The sequence below is a fragment of the Euprymna scolopes genome, chromosome 21 (genome assembly GCF_053919585.1).
Source record: "Euprymna scolopes isolate OS-2025 chromosome 21, ASM5391958v1, whole genome shotgun sequence".
Classification (NCBI taxonomy): domain Eukaryota; kingdom Metazoa; phylum Mollusca; class Cephalopoda; order Sepiida; family Sepiolidae; genus Euprymna; species Euprymna scolopes.
In genome coordinates, this window is record NC_136502.1 from 57,436,452 (window position 1) to 57,455,609 (window position 19,158).

The 19,158-nt window shown below is 33.8% G+C and overlaps 1 protein-coding gene across 2 annotated transcripts in view; it reads left to right on the plus strand.

Moving 5' to 3' along the window:
* Positions 1–13,385: 13,385 nt before the first annotated feature.
* LOC145242389 (uncharacterized) overlaps positions 13,386–19,158 on the plus strand; it is a 92,328-nt gene continuing 86,555 nt past the window's right edge. Inside the window, exon 1 of one of the 2 annotated variants that reach the window (XM_080105410.1) lies at positions 13,386–13,533. The gene's annotated coding sequence lies outside the window, so the exon portion shown is untranslated. Of the gene's footprint in view, positions 13,616–19,158 lie in introns of both variants that reach the window. The other variant, XM_080105411.1, reaches the window with a different exon arrangement.

Sequence of the window (19,158 nt, forward strand, 5' to 3'; positions counted from 1 at the left end):
GCATCTCTGAACCAATGTGTGAAATCAAATAAACTCAACTGCATCAAAAGAAAATAAAATCACAGCCATTTATGTTACAAACGCATACCTTCTTCAAACATGTGAAACCATTTAAATGTTAGTGAAAGCATTATATTAATTTAATAAATAAAAATTCACATAATAAGTTACAAGTTTTTCCAATCATTATTATAAATAATTGGCCCATTTTTTGATACAGGAGGATACTTTGGTGTAGGATGTATGTGAGAGGAGGAGAAAGAGGAGAAGTAGGACGACTAGTAAGTAAGGAGGTAAAGGCAAGGTAGGTGGTAGAATAAAAATAAATGAAAAGATGTAGAGAAATAAACGAAAGTATTTTTACCAGTTAAAACATGAATCAAAATGAGGCGCCTGTTCAGCAGAAAAAATAATGAAAGAAAACGATTCACCGTATGTATAAAAATACAATAAATTTTATGACAATTTATTTTTTTATGAAAAAAAAAAATCAAAGAAATAACATTTTTTTTCGTGGGAAAGTTAAAAGTTAACATTTTCTTTTTTTGTTGAAAAATTTTATTTATATATTTAATGATTAAATGAAAGATTATATAGAACATAATGAAATAACGATTTTTACAAATTTTCTTTTCGTTTTTGCTTGGAATAGTTTTTAAACTGAACAAAAATTGACTAAGTTTGGGTTAATTAGGGGTTGCATTAGTTTAGGTCAAATTTAGGATATAATGAGGATTAAAAAATAGTTTGTTTTTTATCCAGTTCAAAAGCTCCACGAGCTTTTTATTTGCACAATTTTTTGTACAGATAAAGTTGTCATCATTCTGATTGGCTAAACTCTTTAGCATCTTTTGGCTGTTTACGTAAACAGTCGGAAGATGCCAAACAAAAGTCTGTTTTGTCAGTATCAAAATTTTGTAGAAGAATTTGCACATAAACTGAATATGCAGAGTTGAGCAGAAATGTTATTGGGGTTATGCATTTTGTAGTAGGGTTGTTGTATGTGTATTCGTCTCACTGGTTTTGCTTGAGATGAAGAAGAAAAAAAGGGTCACCAGAATTCTACAATTATATCAACTTTATTTAACAGTTTCATCAAGACAGGAACACAAGAATAGATGACGAGTCCGTTCAACTGGCATGTATTAGAGAAAAGGAAATAACTCCAGATCTTTTGGTTTCTCCTCTCATTCAAGTGATGATGAAGAGAGGCAAGCAATCGTCATATTCACATCTCAACTGGAACTGTTTATATTAGGTGTGAAAGCGGAAGTGATCAGAAATTGCGCAAAGTATATGCCAAGTTTTCTGATCATCTGCATATTTGATTGATTCCTATCCAGAAGATCAGATGTGGTTTTAAAAAGCCAGTGCACTAGAATTAGCACCCTCTGACGTACAAAAATGTGTGAGCAGCCCAGTCAGTTTTCTCTGGAAGAGGCACTTCAAGTGATTAGCAATAAATTAACCCAGCTCAAACCGAAAGTAAAGTCTGGCAAGATGGCTCTCTTGAACCGGGATGACTGAACCGGGATGATTAATTGGAATCAGAATCGTGAATTGGAAAAATCGAAATCAGAAAAGTTTGTGCCTATTTTTTGATGCCAAAACGATTCTTTTGTCTTTTTTATTTGATTTTGTTTAAAACAAAACTTTCCACTGTTGGTAGTAATGATAAAATAATGAATATTTATTGATTTTTAACTACAAGTAAAAAAACTAAAATCTATAGATCCTCTCCCACAAGTGTATTTTATGTTTGAGAAAATATCTGCACATTTAATATGTGTTTTTACAATAATTGGGGAAAAATAATAAATCTATAGTTAAATATTTAGATATTTATAAAGAATCAAAATTGGGAATTTAGTATGGAATTGGGAATTGTATCGGAATCGGGAAAAATATTGGAATTGTCCCATCACTAGGCATATCCCTGATACAAAGTAAGTCTTTCCCTGTATTACTAGGCTAATTTGAACATGCCTGTTTTAGCCAACCGAACTACGAGTGATTACATATAGTACTGATTCCATTAATATTAACACTCTGACAGCTTATCGTTCAAACACTTCAGCTTAAAATTCACAGACGATATGAATTGGAACAAATGCATTAAAGACATTGGCAAGGCTGCTACAATGATGGTGGGCTCCCTCTACCATACTAGTAAACTACTCATACCTGACAGTATCCTGTCGATAAAGTATCCTGTATCATATATATCTACAAAGATACCATTTGCTCATGCATAGGGTATTGTTGCCACAACCTGACTGGTGCATCTACTAACTAGTCTCTCCTTCTTAGACAGGTTCCAAAAAAGAGTTTCAAGCCTAATAATTCTCATAATATCAACTAAGCTTTAACCTTGTCTCATTGCTGCAGTTTTGCATCCCTGTGTCTGTTTTACAAGTTCTTTAATAGAATGTGTCCTTAATGCAAATATTCCCGACTAACCTGACTAGCAGTAGGATCCCACCTCTTCACTGTAGAGGTCCCTAGATGCTGGAAAACTTTCTATTTTAGTAATTTCTTCCTTCATTCCTTGTAAGATGCGCTTCTATATGTTAAATATTAATAACACATGAAAATGTAGCATGGAAGGAAAAATGAAACGTCTTTTAACATAGCAAGCAAAGAAAAGAAAGTTGGACAGTGTCCTAGTGAGGAAAAGGAAGAGTTGAAATTTCTTTGGGCTGTCAAAGGTCATCGAGCAGTTATTTTCAAGCAAAGATCATCAACGCCCTCTGCTGACTGCGCACGATTCCCAAAGAGACAAATGGAATTAATGCAAGCTGATTAGTTAGTGAGTAGCTAAATCGCCCAGCAGAAACATTGATGCACAAGAGAAAATAAGTCTTTACTTTATTTATGACTTCCACAGAACTGATAGACCTTGAAATTCTCTCCCTCTTTTCTTACTTCTTTGACTGTACCAACATGCTGTAATTTAAATGTAACTAACTACAAAGTCCCCTTGTATAAATGGTCCAAAATAGTAGCGTCTTACACCCATGTGGCAATATGCCTTGGCTGGGATGAATAAAAAAAGTACAAAACAAAATAGATCTCGGTTATGAAATTTCTACAAATGTTGTGAGAAATATTTTCAGTTGTTTTTAATTTGTATAGAATTGAAGCCAGTGGGGTTGTCAAGAGATTTAGTAGTTTTTGTAGTTGTAGTTCACCAATGTTTATAGTGGCATCAATAAGCATGCACACCTGTTTAGAAGAACCAAATCGATCAATAGTTGCTGGAAGGTTTGTACGATTTAAAATAGTCCCATGCTAACATTTATATCAACTTTATAGGACATCTTTGTTAGGCATGTAAACATGCATTAGGCAGCTGCATGTTTAATGAATTGCATGTTTGCATGTTTGCAATGCATATGAATAGAAGACTTGTTGTAGGTAAATAATATTTAACTAAGAGATGAGACACCACACAGAAGATTGGAAATGTCTGATCTAGAAGCTTTTGCCACCCAGAATTGAAGGTATAATGCTTTTCAGATAAGGGGTTCCCTGCTGTGGTTATCGACCACTTCAATTTTTTGGTTGGTACCTCTTGGGGATTGGACCTTTTACTTTCATGAATAAGGGTGACCATTATTTTGAGCGATTAGTTTCTAGGTAGTTAAATAGGAATGGTTAAGAAAAAGACTGGAACCTAAGATTTCTGGTGAAAAGTACATATATTCCAGCTCATAGGGAGGGGAGATGAGTTAGACTTGGTCTCTGGGCATGACACAGTCAGTTTGGGTTTTCTGATGTCTAACGCTCAGTTGGATCTGTGTCCTTCTGAGAGAGAGAGAGAGAGAGAGAGAGAGAGAGAGGGGGGGGATGGGCTTGTGTTTTGACTTGATCAGGCAAAGTAAAGTTGCATGTCTGTTGTTCAAAAAATGCTTAAATGGGAGTGGCGATTTCATTTGGAGGGAGAATTCTTCTGTTGCACGGACTGAGATCAGACGACTGACTTTACATCTGGCATCAGAATCAATAGGTAACTTTGAACTGGAATAAGGACATTATGTTATGTTGTTATTTTGTTATTGTTTATTTCAGTATTTAATTTATGTATTTCTGTTTTATTAAATGCTAGCGTTTTTCTCATCCATAAATGTTTATTTATCTAACAAGTTGATCTTAAATATTGCATGGACTCAATTCATTATATTATCCTTTCGGTCCTCACCCCTTAATCCTGCTTTCATTTTATCTCTCAATTACTTATAACGTCACCAACTAACTTTCGGAAGACCCCCCCCCCCTCCGCTTTTCTTTTATATCGCAAGTTTCTTAAAACGTGACTAGCTAAAGTCCAGAATAAGATCACGCTTTTCTTTTAACGGTTAATTAAAAAAAAAAGTCTTTTGAACGCTGATGTTATTAAAACTAAAATTCTTTTCTACAGTTTGCATTTTGGAGACGGAAGTGTTTTTTCGAGATAAGTGACTTCTACATTAATCCTACTTTTTATCTTTAGATTCAAATATTAATAACTACATTTTATTTCAGTATTTAATTTATGTATTTCTGTTTTATTAAATGCTAGCGCTTTTCTCGCCCATAAATGTTTATTTATCTACCAAGTTGATTACAAAAATAGATTAGGTAATTGTATTCATTTTTAGTTTGTGAGAGGGGAATCTATCACCATACTTTCCCTTAAACATGTCCGTTGGACTTTTATTAAGTATAATACTTAATCATTTTTTTTTTTAATGGAGAGTAGAAAATACATTGTGGATGTGTTATTGGCAGCTCTTGTTACTCTCGCTTCTCCTTATTTGTCCCTTAGTCCTCATTTTTTAATGAGTGATTTTTCTGACAAAGGGAGAAGAACAGGCTGTTTTCTAGGTTGGCAGTATTTTGTGCAAACAGTTGACAGAGATGGCGGAAATTTTCTGTTTCTATGTCTATCCTTGTAAAGGTGCTGGAGGTAAACGTTTTATCTGGGCTGATGTTATCCGCCTGATAGTCAGGGACCCGAACCTTGGATTAACCACTAAGGAGGCTGTCCTATCAGCAGGTGCAAAGTACTGGGGCTGCTGCATTACCATTTGGTGAATGGATTCTGGACCATGCAGTAGCTTCTGGTGGGGCCTCTCGATGCCATATTAGTGGTTATCATGTTTCACACAAAAAAAAAAAAAAATCTTTGTTTCTTTTTCTCTCTTAGTTTCCCCTCTCTGTACTGCTCTAAGTAAATCTGACGACCTAGTTCACAAATTCCAAAATTCCATCATGACAAGTTTCAAGAAAAAATACACGATTAAACCCAGTTCTCCAACTTTCAACGTAGACCCCCACTACCAGGTCTCCTTCAACATCAGGGGTCTACGTTCTAACCTTCCAGAGGTTGAAACCCAATTACAGGAGACTAAACCAGACCTTTTATTTTTAAGCAAAACTGGCATTGGACAGGCTATTTCCCTAGAAGAGTTCGCAATTAAAGGATACTCTAACTTAACTTCTAAATCTGACCTTCAAGTTCGCCATGGGCATGGAATATGTGCCTATATTAAAGATGGCTTTCCATGTGGTAGGTACATCTCCAGAGAAGATCCTAACTTACCCTATATGTGCTTCCAAGTTGCATTAGCTCACACTACTGCATTTATATTTACTCTCTATCGCCCCCACAACAGCGGAGTTACTATCTTTAAAAGTATATCTGAGAAAATTGACCAAGTCCTATCTGCTTATCCTTCAGCTAACATTCATGTATGTGGAGACTTCAATGTTCACAACGTGGAATGGTTAACCCACTCAAACAAGACCGATGATGAGGGGAGGTTCTGTCATGATTTCTCCATTGCTTATGACCTCACTCAGATTGTTCACAAACCCATCCGTGCGTCCGACAATGACGGCCAGTATGTGAGTATACTAGACCTTTTTCTCACAACTTGCCCTGAACTATGTTCAGTTTCTGTTCTGTCTCCTCTTGGATCTTCCGACCACTCTGTTGTATCAATTAAGATAAGAATGAAATATAATAAGTCCTCAGATGTACCTCTCCATCGTACAGTATATCGATACACTAAGGCTGACTGGGATAGCTTCTGTACATTTATATCGGATCTACCTCTGTGTTCCATGTTTAAAAAGGATGTGTCCTCTATAGTATCAGACCTGACGGAATGGTTAATTGTAGGTATAGACCGTTTCATACCCTCGAAAAAGTTCCAGCAAAAACCTAACAGCCAGTCATGGTTCTCTCCAGAATGTGCTGCTGCCATTGCGTACAGAAATCACTTTTTCCACTGCTTCCAACGTAATAGATGTATGGAAACTAAAGCCACTTTCAGGACTGCCAGCAACCATTTTAAGAAAGTAATAAAGAACACAAGAGAGTTGTATGCTCAGTCTGTCAAGTCCAAAGTAGCTGAGCAGCGGCTTGGTTCCCACCAGTTTTGGCAAATAGTAAACAGAATCCTGAACAGAAGCGTGTGCTCTATCCCAACTATCATCAATGAACCTGAGGTAATCTTGTCAGCATCAGACAAAGCCGAACTCTTTGCCAAGAACTTTGCAGCTAATTCTACCCTTTGCGACCAAGGCCGCCAACCTCCAATATTTCCTCCTGTATCAGAAAACATGCTATGTGATATACATATATCTGCACGTGATGTTGCCAAGCTAATCAAAAACTTTGATTCCAGTAAAGCAACCGGCCCTGATGGTATTCCAATTATAGTACTCAAAATACTTCAACCAGAACTAGCGCCCATACTTACAAAACTGTTTAAACGTTGTCTTAAGGAGAATAGCTTCCCATCTCCCTGGAAAATCTCATCAGTATGCCCTGTATTTAAGAATTCAGGTGATCGTTCATCCCCCTCTCAGTACAGGCCAATAAGTCTCCTGTGTGTCATGAATAAGTTGTTGGAATCTGTGTTAAATAGAGAAGTAATCAACCATCTCAACAAAAATAACCTTCTTAGTGACACGCAATATGGTTTCCGTTCTGTTAGATCTACAGCAGATGTGCTTACAGTTATATCTCATAGGATTAGCAAATCTCTCGATGGAAGCAACCTTTCTAGGGCAATTGCTCTTGACACATCTAAGGCCTTTGATAGAGTATGGCATAAAGGTTTACTTCACAAGATCTCTAGCTATGGTATAGCTGGAAATGTCTTCTCAATTATTAAATCATTTCTTTCTGATAGGTTCATAAGAGTAGTTGTTGAGGGGCAAAAATCAGAAGCTCACAGTATTAATGCTGGAGTCCCTCAGGTGTCCATCCTGGGCCCAACTCTTTTCCTGATCTACATTAATGATCTTCCAAATCACATCCTTACATCATTTGTAGACATTTATGTTAATGACACTACCATTTATGGTAGCACATCTAAGACAAGTTCTCTCTGATTCTCTCTTCTCTGATCGTGAGCACGTGGTATAATGGGGAAAGGATGGCTAGTTACTTTTAATGCATCTAAAACCAAGCTTCTCTCTTTACATCATCAACATTCTGATCCACATCTGGCATCAATTGAAATGAATGGCTCTCCTCTTGAGGAGGCCTCAAGTTTTGACAAGCTTCTGGGCTTGACCGTTACTCCTGATCTTAAATGGAACATGTACATCAAATCTGTTGCCAAGGCCGCTGGAAAAATGGTCGGATCTTTCTATCGATCCAGCAGATATCTCACTGCTGATGTAATTCTCTATCTATATAAGAGCCAGGTACGTTCAAGGATGGAATACTGTTGCCACATCTGGGCAGGAGCTGCTAGAAAGGATATACTTTGTAGCGTCGTAGGAGATATCCTTTTCTCTTCCCTGTAACCTCTATCTCACAGAAAAGATGTTGCGAGTTTGTCTCTGATGTATCGTTATTTTCATGGAAAGTGTTCAACTGCGCTTCAGTCTATGGTCCCCCCTCACGAAACTTTCACAAGAAACACTCGTCTAGCTGAAAACACTATCAATAATTCCTCTCACTCTTCATCTGTGCCTAAACCTAAACGTAGATTCTATGAACAAAGCTTCTTTCTTAGAATTGCACGCTTGTGGAATTGTCTTCCATTTTCCTGCTTTCCGACTGACTACAATATGGTTGTCTTCAAGTCTAATGTAAACAAGTTCTTGATGAGCTGTTCCATATAAGTTAACAAATTTACCGAATTTCCATTACTAATGATTAATATATTGTCCAATTTCTACTGTACACTCTTTAACCCTTATCCTCGAGTGGCCTCTTGGCCTTGATAATGTGGTGATGCCTGTGTAAAAAAAAAAAACTAAGCCTATGCATTAAATGATATAAGTTCTCCATGCAGCCGGTTAGTCCACATATGGCAGATCACAATTCTGAATATTGAAGCTTTTTTATCAATGCTTATAGTCCATGGCTAACAGTGAGTTTGGTTTGCATCTCAAGAGAGAAGTTTGATGGCTAAACTGAGCAACATGGGTTGATTACACAGTAAGGGTTTTCTTGCAAAAAAAAAAGAGAGTGAACAATGCTGATGCACTCCTTTCTTTACTGATTGGTTTAATCAGGATTGAAATTATGTGTTTACATCAATTACCATCTAGCTTACAAGACAAGCAGATATTTCAAAGATCGTTATTAGTGGCTACTGCTGTTGTTGTCGTTTGTAGTACTACTACAACTGCTACAAATATGTTCAGTAAAGTCAAAAACAAAAAATACCAATTTTACTCTACAAAACAATCAAACCCATGAATAAATATTTGAAGATATAAATAATTTTAGAATTTTATTTTTTAATCTTAGTAGCCATCAAGGAGTGTCAGGAAGCAAAGTGGGGGTTCAGGTCTTTTTTTTCTTTGGAGTAGAATGCCTGCACTTCTTGACCAAGTGTGACTGGCCTCCTCCTCATCATCATCATTACTATCCAACATTCACCTTCCTCCCTGACAGGAATGAAGGGATGAGGCACAGCTTTTTTACCTGTTTACATCAGTTTCGAGTTAGCCAGTATCAGCAGAAGACGCTGGGCTTTGAGCTCTGTCAAAAATAAAGGTTTTTGACATTAAACATAATGTTCCATATTTTCTCCTTTAAAGAAAGACATTACAATTTCATTCCCAGTTGGCAACAAGGTCTTACCAACTGGAAAACTATTAGTCTAAAAAAGGACTAATGAAAAAACTGGGATATTTTTCTCTAAGGAACAGAAATTAAATTTGATGGCCTGTCAGACAAGAACACGAGCAGATTATTGGTGCACATGTTCTCCAGGAAATGAACTTATGGAAAGAGATCGTCTTGGAACACAATTCCACTGAAATTCCCTTCTTATTAGGACATTTTTTATTTTAAAGGAAAAAAAAAAAAACAATATTAGAACCAGAAGGTTCTAGAAGATTTAGAGAGTTCCTCTCAAGTAAAAACTGAAAGAAAAAAAAAGAAAGATTTTTAAAGAACCTTTTTTGGCATGTTTCTTTTCTTTCAGGTTTTTACTATCAAGTAAGACTGTTTTTTGTATCATTATTTTAAAAGGGACAACAGATATTTTTCCAGTTTAATCTGGTATTATTGTTTGGATGATAAATTTAACTTTTTGTTGATAGAATTAGTTCTAGAATAGTCTTTCAACTAGAGACCCCTTTTTTGCATGTTCTATTTGTTTTATGTTTTTGCAATTGCTTTGGTAAATAAAAGCAATAGCATTTTATTTCTTTCAATAACACTTGACTAAATTGATATAATTTTTGGGTCTGGTTTTCATTTGCTCCATTTTTATATTTTGCCCCCCTTTTATTCATTGTTATTTTGCTTTTATTCATGAGACTGTTTTATTTTTTCCTAATTTTTTTTTTACATTTATTACATTAAAAAACGTATTTTAGTAACGATAACTACAAAATATCAACAATTTCAAGCATAAAAACTTTTTTAAAAAATCACCGGATCCGGCATGAAATAGCCCGAAAAAGAGTTGATATGCCGTAAAACAAAGCAACCACTAATTGAGGTCACTAATGTTGAAGAGGCTGCATTCAGAATCACCAATATGGAAGGTAGTCTCTTATAAAATGAAAGAATTAGAAAGTCTATCCATAGAAAAGTAATTAATTTTTATTGAAACTTGTGAAGATAAGGAAAAAGGTCGGTCAAAACTGAGAGTTCAGAGTGTCTAAGAACGTTCTAGGTGAAAAAAGAATTATTTTATCTCTAAGGAGAAATTGAGAAGCTGTGTTTGTTTCAGCTGGTGCCATATGTATATATATGTGTATAAATTGAATAGGCAAGGTAGATGTGAGTATATATGTTTGGTTAGTGAAAGAGTGTGTATCTGTGAACATGTGTGTATGTGTGTTAGTTTGGTGAATAGCCTGCATGTACTTTCCTGGGTGTACAGTAGTTTGTGAATGTCTCTCATCATGTGTGTGCTATTTGCTGAGAGCCTTTCAGCCTATAAGATATGGGGTGTGAGTCCGTATTCATCAATTCATAATTGATTTTTAAGACCAAGGTTGCAGGTGCAGGAATCTCTAGAAGTCAAAAGTAATAAAGTATCACCAGGACCATTAAAGGTAAATTTAATGAGATCTCCGAGTTACAGAAGGCTTCCACTGAATCACATCCATACCCATATAAAATAAAAACGTGTGAATAACTTCGGAAAAATAGCGACATCTGACAAAGAACTCAAGATCGCTGTATTGGGATGAAATAACATTTATTTACCTTTTTTAAGAAAGAGTAATTCAAATCATTCCAACATTAAGGTTTTTTGCAACGATTGTTCATTAGACATAATTTTTGTTAATAAGTATCTCATGGAAAAGGCATAAAGTTTATAATTACTTATTTTCATGAACAGAGAAACACACATGGTTATTTTCTGGAGGGAAAAGAAAGTCATAAGCTACGTAAACGTCTTGCATGTGTTCATCACATGAAAATAGCAATTTGAAATAGCTGTGTTGAAAAGAAGGAATAATTCTCATTTGATATGATAATTTTCCATGTTGAGAATTAAAGATACTGTTGAAATTTTAATAAAGAAATAATTTTTATTTATTTTTTATATATACATATTTAACATCTTGACATTTAGTGAAAGGGACGCTCTCTTTGACCGCCCTTTTGTAGGTCACTGGTCTACTGTCACCACTTCTTTTCCTCATGTCTTAATTCCATTCCAGCATTCTCGTCCTCTTTCACCCTCTGGAGAGGGGTGGGAAAGGGAGGGAGAAGGAGCCTTTGCCTATTTTCGTCAGTACGAATATCCCCTGCCTGCGAAGGAGAGGCTCTACTTCGTTCTCCATCAAAGATATTTTGATGTTAAATTTGTAACAGGGTTTTTTTTTTCTCTTTTAGAAAGACTTACTAAACTTTCATCATAATTTTGTTCCCAGTTATTAAAAAGTAACAAGGTTTTATCGACTGGAAAATTATTCCCAGTTATTAAATAGCAACAAGGTCATCGACTGGAAAATTAGTCTCTAAAGGATTAACAAAAGAAACCGGTTGTGTTTTGGGGATTTCTTTTCTGACAGAAATTAATTTTGCCAGCTTGACGAGCAGATTATCAGCACATGTGATCTCGATGAAAGACTATTCAACCAAAGTTTCCTTCCCCCCCAAAAATACCATTAATGCCAGAATTTATCCCGTGTAAGAATTATTTTATTTGTACACATAAAGCCTACCAGAGAGGTTTTATTGTTTTCTTTTCTTTCTTTTAAATTTAAAGGTATCTGAGCCCTGAGACTTTGTTCGAAATTCCCTTTCGAGAAGAAAAAAGAAACAAAACATATTGTTAAAAGAAGGACTGGACTTAAAACAAGGACTTAAAAGAACTGTTTTCTGTTTTTTATATGTTCTTTTTTTTTCAGCCTTTCTTACAAGTAATAATTGTCGTCTTTTTTGTATTGTTTTTTTTATTTTAAATGTTTCTTAAGTGTTTTTTTTTAACCCTAGCTTTGGGAAATAAAGGCAATTGATGACTTTTATTTTAATAAATTTGGATCATTTTAAACACATTTTGGGTCTGTATTTTTTTGCTCATTTCGATTAGTTTCCTATTTCCAACAAATTTGCTTCATGTTTTTTTTTTTTTCTTTCATTTTTGTTACCATAGAAAACGAATTTTGGTAACGAACCCAAGATTCCGTTAATACATAATGCACGAAAAGTCATGTTAGGTGATTTAACATCCCACAAAGACAGAGTTTCTTAGACACGAATCGGGCTGGTGAAATCTGAAGAGAAAACTGATTTAGTTTTCGCAGCATTCTCGGCAAAACTATTTTACATCTGAATAAACAGAGTCTGGGCAGCGGTGGTGTTTACTCGTAGAACTGCATCCTTGATTGGTTTGATTTTAGCGGGCCAAATCTTATATAGGCAAGTTCTAGAACATTCCAGTCTATCTGTTGTATCACTGCGCATGAAATGTAACATAGTTCCTTTATTGCATGTGTACGGATGGGCAAATTACGACTTGTGTCTTTGCACGTTCTGATATCCGTGGGCATTGAAACAGTGCTTGCTATGAAAATGTCTCTGCCAAAGATTTATTCTGGCCATCTGTAGCGGATGCTCCAAGCCATAAAGGGCCTGGGTTATATTGGGATGTGTGCACCACGTGTATTAAGTTTGGAAGAAGAAGAAAAAAAATGAAATAGGACAAAAAAAACAAAACAAAAAAAAAACGGTGCGTTTAGGCTTTTATACCATGCACAAAATTTCGGGAGTGAATACTTCTCGTGCTGTTATTGGCCGAAAGAAATTGCTTGCCTAAATCGTATTTAATGCATTAAAAAAAAAAATCAATCATTCAATCGAGGATCAGTGCGTAAAAAATATTTTCTGCCATTGATAATAGATACACGTTTATGAGAACAATAGTCCGAAAATAAAATAATAGTCCATTTTAAACAAAAAGAAATATTACTCACAACTTATAATACTCGTAGAGAGAGAGAGAGAGAGAGAGAGAGAGAGAGAGAGAGAGAGAGAGAGAGAGACTAATCTTGGAATCCAAAAAATGAGTTTGGAAAGTCAGCTGAATTTTAATAAATAAAGACATAATCCAAGATTCTTGGATTATGTCTTTATTTATTAAAATTCAGCTGACTTTCCAAACTCATTTTTCCCGACTCAAACAATTTAACCTCAATGACTGGCATAATGGGTTACTTTTCTTTTTTTCATAATAATGCAACGATCGTTTGTTTCGAACTGCTAATGAAACCAATGAGGCATGAGACCCATGATTAGCGTCATGTAATGTATCCTAGCAACAGAGTGTAGTCCCGCAACAAATAACAAAATTCTATGATTTCGTTTGGACACTATTTGAAATCTAAAAAAAAAAATAAAATAAATAATAGTAATAATAATTAGGCATTCGTTTATTTTTAAAAAGAATTTTTTTTATTTATTTTATTTTCTATATCTATTTGAATTAAATAAATCTTCGTCTTCTTCTCCAACTCATTTTCACCAGAATAGATGTGATGGCTGCTTGAAAGAAGGTTGACCCTATATTTACAAAAGACGGTCGTTCACTGAAATGTCCATCAAAATCGGTCAGTATTTAGTCGCAACGGCGACATTTTGTTTTAAAGGATCTCGCAGGAGAAGTCCGACGTCCCGATCCGACGTGTCATGGTAATTTTGCACTGTTTATTTCAGGTGGTTCGATTATTTTTAATTTTTGCTGTGTAATGGTGTGGTGTTTATAAAATGGGTTGTTAAAGGTGGCTACAAACTGAGGGATCAATTTGACACGTTAAACAACTTGTAGATTGATCCTCCACTTTGTGACTACTTAGGATAGAAGCGATCAGTTTTCTTTATAAAACATATAGTAAGCTAATCCCCCTGTTTGTGGCCGCGGTGTTATTTGATTTAATGAATGAAAATTTTAAAGAAATATTTTTTCCTAGCAAAAACGATTGTTTTCTATATTTTTAAAAAGCTGTTTTAAATATATACATATATAATAAATCATACGTAAATGGAGTTAGTATGCAAACATTTTAAAATGTCCATCTTATTTTTTTCTTTCACAATCGGAATTTTTAAGGAAATAAATACTTTAACATCAATGTCAAACAACAAGACGTTGTTTTTTGTGTTCTCCGTGTCCTTTTTAGTAATTTAGTTAATAGTTAAAAAAGTGTCTTTGATGTGTTTTCATTATAAAATGATTGTAAAACATTTAGTTTTGACATTTAAATTGCCAATTTCTGCTTCGTAATGGTACGCACTACATTTGCACACACACTCACAAAAACACCGATGTTCGCACGAATCCAGGCTTTTAAAAAATTTAATAAATTTGAAATATTTAATAATATTGATATTGAAATTTTATATTAATTTATTATTACCGTAGATATGTTTTCGCAACCTCCCCACCGTTTATTTATTTTTAAATATCTTAAAGTCGTCCATATTAGTTTTTTTTCTATCTTCCATTATATCGAGGAAGGTCGTGTGTCCGATTAAAGTAAGACACTACACAAGATACATTTAAATATCTTACATTATCGGATTAAGTGTGACCTCGACCCGGTTATGGTGAAAAAAAGAAAAAAGGTGCTTATGTATTTTTGGTACCGCGTTATTTTTAAATAGTTTTTTTTTTTCCAGGTTAAATTCAAGTTGCGATATCTTATATTATTAAATTGTACGCTGGAAGCACAGAATAGTTACAAAACACCCTCAGCTCCCTATATTAAGAATGGCTTTCGGTGCTAATGAATGCACTTACTGATCCGCGCTATTTTTTAAAATGGTATTTCAAAGTTTAATTAAAGTTTTTTTTATTATTCAATTGTAAGGTTAAAGTACAGAATATGTACAAAATACCCTCCCCTCCCCATGTTAAGAATGGCTTTTTAAATAATAACGTTATTATTTTAGCACGGATCAATAAGTGCACCCACTGCATAGTGCATGTGCATGAGTACCTGGCTTTCCAGCGCGGTACCAAAAATACATAAGTACTAAAAGAAAGAAGAACAAAAAAAAATAAACAAACAAAAAAACTATAATATTCATTTCTTTTGGACTCAGTAGGTAAAAAATAAGTGCAGGGGATGGGGAGTAAAAATTAAATAAAATATTCTTACTGGTTACTGTTTAAAAGAAGAAGCAAAAAAACAAACTAAAACCTAAGCCATTCTTGCTTTCTTCCTTCTTTATGGCTACCTTTCTTCGTTAATTTCTTTTTTTCATTAATTTCTCTCTTTCTTCATTCGTTTCTCTTTATATGCTTTCTTTCTTTTTCTTATTTAACCAGATGGGAGAGTAGGAGTGGATAGTTAAAAGAAAGATGTCGCACGCATTTAAAAATAACTCTATGTCCCCGGACAACGCTAAGTGGCGACTAATACATATATATATATATATATATATATATATATATATATATATATATATATATATATATATAATTACACCTTTCTTCTTTTTACCTGGGTCATAAAAATACTTAATTTTTCCAAAGATTTTAATAGCATAAAATAAGTAAGTTTAATTAAAATTAATTTAACTAGCATTAAATAGAAATTGGAATATAACTTAAACAGCTAAACAAAAATTTGAACAAGAAACGGGATTATTTTTCTTTAAGCGCAGTCGAATTTGATTACAATTACTACTATTAACAATATTAACCTCCGTATTTTTATCTAATTTTTTTGACAAAATAGTTTTTAAAACGTTTAGTAATGTTTCGTATTTTGTAGATAAAATTTATGATTTCTATACGGAAAGTGAAAGTACTTTCGTTTTACAAAATGAAATTGCTCCACAGTGCTCCAGGCAACAAAAACAAACCCATATTTTCATAAGTTAATTTATTTGTATTTTTATATTAATTACAATTAATTCTCCCCCCCTCTCTATCTCTTCTCTCTCTTTCTTTCTCATATATATATATATATATATATATATATATATATATATATATATATATATATATATATATATATATGTGTTTTAAATTATTAAGAGAGCACTACAATTTACCGACCGTGCTATTTTTTGATACGATTTTCAAGTTAAATTCATTTTTTAACGATATTTTTTGTTTATTAAATTATGTTAAAGTACAGAATAGTTAACAAAGGCCCCCCTCCCCATGTTAAATTTGGGTTTCTAAATAATATTATTATTTCAGCACGGTCCATAAACTACAAAAGTACCAAAGAGTGAAAATATAAATCGTAAATCTGCATAATATAAGTTCGCGCGTGTGTATGTGTTTCTCGTTTCTATGATGACTTTCAGTCACATTAGCCTATTTTTTTTTTTAATTTACTATTAATCGATTATTATTTATTTATTTATTTGCTATATGTAATAGCTTAAAATAAAACGAAAACTTAAAAATCCTAATAGAAAATTCATAAAAATCCTTAAAAAAAAAATGATTTCATCAGAATGCCTGTTCCTTGTTCCTTTGTAAACAAATCGTCCAGTTAACTCTTTGGCGGACGTTGCCGAGAGTGCCCCCACCTCTAAATTCCACATTTTTCACTTTTTTTCCTGTTAATATCATCGATGACACACTCAAGTTTCAGATTATTAAAAAAAAAAAAAAAAAAAAAAAAAACTTTCATAACTTTTCACGTGGGGGTTCAGTTTTTAATTATAACGTTATATTAGACTGAACACGAAATTTGTGACTATGATAAAAAAAAAAAAAAATGGCAACTCTCTTTGATGTGACCGGAAGGTAGGGGTTAGAACGGAGGGGGTTCAAAAAGGAAGATTTCTTTACACCCTTCCTTCTCCCTCTTGCATCTACGTATCTACCCCCTCTCTCTATCATCTATGTATATATCTATCTATTCATCGTGGTCACAAATTTCATGTTCAATTTAGTAAATGTTATAATTGAAAACTGAACCCCCACGTGAAAAGTTATGAAAAAATTTTTTTTCAATTTTTTTTTATAATCTGAAACTTAAATCTATTATCGATGATATTAACAGGGAAAATGTAAAAAAAAGTGAAATTTAGAGAGGGGCACTCTCGACAACATCCACCAACTCTTTTGTGAATGCTGTTAATTATGTGCATCTAAATAAAGAATGCATTACTTTGACCTTTCGAAAGGAATTTGGAAGTATGTAAACTGAACTATCGAATAGTAATTTTAACTGACTTTAAAATTGTTAGATATAATTTTATACAAACAATTTTAGGTATTTATTCGGATGGACCGTGCTATATTTTAGATAGGATTTTAAGTTAAATTAAATTTTTACGGTATCTTTTGTTTATTCAATTGTTAGGTGAAAGTACAGGTTAGTCACAAAACGATGTTCCCTCCCCATGTTAAAATGGGTTTCTAAATACAGGGTGGAACGATAAAATTGTCGCCCTAGAAAAAAGACATGATTCCATTTCCGTTTGATGAAAACCGGTTTTCTTTTTCTTTTCTTTTTTTTTTTTTGTTGCAGTCCATCTACTAGTTGGTCGGTTGTGTACAAATCCCAAGAGTGATAGAAGCCTTCTATCATGTCTGAAAGTGACACAATGTTCAATGAGCAAGATTAAAGATGCGTCGCTGTACAACTCCTGCTCTCTATCGATACAAATTATGACAACATGATCATTGCCAGCACCCTCCAAATGTAAATCTGGATGGTTCAACGCTTGAGGGCACAGCTCAACAAAATTTCTAGCCACAGTTATGGTCGTTGGTGTGGTTTCAAGTGATCATCATGCCACCTCACATCTTCAAAGCCAGCTTGAAAGTCAACACCAAACTATACCTAGATGTGCTGAAGTGTGGTGATCCCCTGGTGCAATCAGGTAGCCGCTGACATACCCTTGGTGTGAAAGCAGGACTCACCACAAGCCCACAAGTCCAAAGAGACCCAGACGAAGGAAGACCCAGAAGGAGTGCTACGACTTTTTACCCCTCTTTCACTGCCCCCCTCCTCTCCTCACCTGCCATGAACCTGCTGGACTATTTCATAGTCATGTGACAAGAACATCACCAACATGACTTTCCACAACATGAAAGCCAGCCTGATCGCCAAGTATTTGCTGAGCTCCTGCCGGCACTTGTGGAAAAGGCATGCTCCCAGTTCCGGATCCATATTGAGGCGGTGATTGAGGCTGAAGCTGGCTACATTGAATAGATGTCAATTTTTTAAACATTCAATTTAAATAAGAGTAATTAAAAAAAAAAGAAAGCACAACAAAAACGTCAAAAGAACACCGGGTGGAAAAGCAGTTTTTCACTTCATACCATTTTTCACTCTACAGTAATAAAATTGTAAACTAAGTATGGCACTAATTTTCGATATCCATAACAAAATATACTTTACTGTATATTTTGTTATGGATATCGAAAATTAGTGCCATACTTAGTTTACAATTTTATTACTGTAGAGTGAAAAATGGTATGAAGTGAAAAACTGCTTTTCCACCCGGTGTTCTTTTGACGTTTTGACTAATAAAATGAAATTGATTCATCATAATTTTTACTCTGTATTTAAGAGAAAGAATCGGGGGGGGGTAAATCGCATATGAACATTCTTTTTACACTGAATAAATGAATAGATGAAATTTGATTTTAATTGTCACAAAATAACCAATACACAGAAATTAACATGACGTCATAACCAAATGAGAAATTAACATAACGTCACATATATACAAAAAACAGGTCTTATACAACATTAAAAATGTAGGAAAAAAAATTAGTACAAATATATGATATCTTTTTAAAGTATTTGTTCAATTATTATTCAAGTGAAATATGAATATTTCATCTGAATAGATATAATATATATATATTTGTACTAAGTTTTTTTTGTACCTATATTTTAATAAACAGCAAATCTGAAAGTTATGTGTGTTTTAAAGGCTCTAATAGGGTAAACGTGTCCTAAATATTTTGAGCCAAATTTTTCAGAAAAAAGCCAAATTGATAACTATAACCAGATTTTCAAAAACAAAAAGTCAAATTGAAAAAAAACAAAGAGTATCTGCATAAATATATAAACATTTATGTATTTTACATGTTATTTTTTTTTGTGTGTGCTTGTGTAAATTGATGTTTTAAACTGATGCAGTTCATATATATATATATATATATATATATATATATATATATATATATATATATTTACATATTGAAGAGTTTAGCTTCCAAATAATCACACCTTTTTATTACAATCTGT